General features: G+C 50.0%; 1 non-coding gene across 1 annotated transcript; it reads left to right on the top strand.

The window, feature by feature from the left end:
* Nucleotides 1-1,482: 1,482 nt before the first annotated feature.
* On the top strand, nt 1,483-1,637 carry LOC126928164 (5.8S ribosomal RNA). Its single transcript, XR_007716382.1, has one exon. It is a non-coding gene; the product is annotated as a 5.8S ribosomal RNA (ribosomal RNA).
* The last annotated feature ends 127 nt before the right edge of the window (nt 1,638-1,764 follow it).

Below are 1,764 nucleotides of genomic sequence, written 5' to 3'. Positions count from 1 at the left end.
GAGAGATCATGCTCGCCTATTCTCTTCTATGTTTCGTGGTCTGTGTTGCGTTTGCTCTCCTCCTAGCAACGGGACATCGAAGACTCCTCTTTGGGATCGAACGAAGCGACTAAAACGAGTCGACGAGAGCGAAAGTACGAGTAGCGAGTCGCGCATGTAGAAAGGATACCGACATATCTTCGAAGGTTCTCTTCGAAGATCCATGGATACCTTATGCGCGTCGACCTTTCGTCTCTTTCACCGCTCTCGGTCGTTCTCGAAACGTGCTTCCTACCCATAGGGCGTGTGTTCTTCGTATGTCGTTTTGTTCGAAATAACGAAACCACTTGTAACATACTCGTGGATCGGGTAACCTAGAACGAAAACGCATTGCGTGGATGTTGGCCCGCTATGATAATGATGATGATGACGATGACTATGATGACGATGCGTAGCAACGATTCGTAACTAGTCTAGCCGAAGTTGGTTCAGAGGGGACCGCAGGCTGTCTACCCTCGATGTCGTGAGTCGGACACCCGTGCCGTCGCTAGAGTTTTTTCAAAGCTCGGCTTCTGGATATTGGGAAGAAAGACCGCTCGAGGACGACGGCTGCGCGTGCGTCCCATCGAATTTTTTTTTTTTATACCACCTGAACGACTAAAGTTTCGTCTAGTTCGTCGCATATAACCCGTTCAGAGGGGACCGCAGGCTGTCTATCCTCGTTGTCGTGAGTCGGACACCCGTGCCGTCGCTGAAGTTTTTTCAAAGCTCGGCTTCTGGATATTGGGAAGAAAGACCGCGCGAGGTAGATGGATGCGAGTCCCATCGAATTTTTTTATTTTTTAAAAAAAACAATCACCTGAACGGAGATGTGTTCTCTTTCGTCGATTTTTCACGCTTTGAGTCGTCGCGATCGCCATCCGTTCGGAGGAGATCGCCGACTTCGAAGCCTCGATGTCGTGAGTCGGACACCCGTGCCGTCGCTAGAGTTTTTTCAAAGCTCGGCTTCTGGATATTGGGAGGAAAGACCGCTCGAGGCCGAGGGTCGCGCGAGTCCCATCGAATCTTTACATCACCCGAACGATGGAGGCGCACGCTCTTTTTCTTGAATAATTGGACGAGAGGAATGCATATCGTATTATATATACACACACACACATATATATATATATATGGGCTAGCCACCGTGCGTATTTCTTCGCGAGATCGTGTGCTGCACAGAGGATTCAGAATCGGGTGTTATATCCCCGTCGTTTCCTGACGAACGGAGCTTCGATCTCGATGGTTGTTATATATCATAATGTACTTTTCGCCCGGCCGGCGGACGCGCGTATCTTCGCGCGTTCGTCGGATTTCATTTTCGAACGTTTTCGTGTCGTCGATCTTCCGGCGACTTCTGCGCGTCCGATTCCCGTTGGTCGGTCGTGTCGGATCTCGGCTTCGCTCGAACCGAGTATTAAGAGTACATGGAGTACAAGAGTTTTAAAAAATATATGAAAAGATTACCCTGAACGGTGGATCACTTGGCTCGTGGGTCGATGAAGAACGCAGCTAATTGCGCGTCAACGTGTGAACTGCAGGACACATGAACATCGACATTTCGAACGCACATTGCGGTCCACGGATACAATTCCTGGACCACGCCTGGCTGAGGGTTGCTCACGTAAACCTAAGACTGCTTGCGTTGCGTGTCGTTCCTCTCTATCTGTCTCTCTCTGTCCCTTGGTGCCTTCGACAACCCGCCGTCGTTCTTACGATACGTAGAACGTTTCAGAGTCGGAGGAA

The sequence above is a fragment of the Bombus affinis genome, unplaced genomic scaffold (assembly GCF_024516045.1).
Source record: "Bombus affinis isolate iyBomAffi1 unplaced genomic scaffold, iyBomAffi1.2 ctg00000612.1, whole genome shotgun sequence".
Taxonomy (NCBI): Eukaryota; Metazoa; Arthropoda; class Insecta; order Hymenoptera; family Apidae; genus Bombus; species Bombus affinis.
The sequence above is the reverse complement of the archived record's forward strand: the minus strand, read 5'-3'. Positions and strand labels throughout refer to the sequence as shown.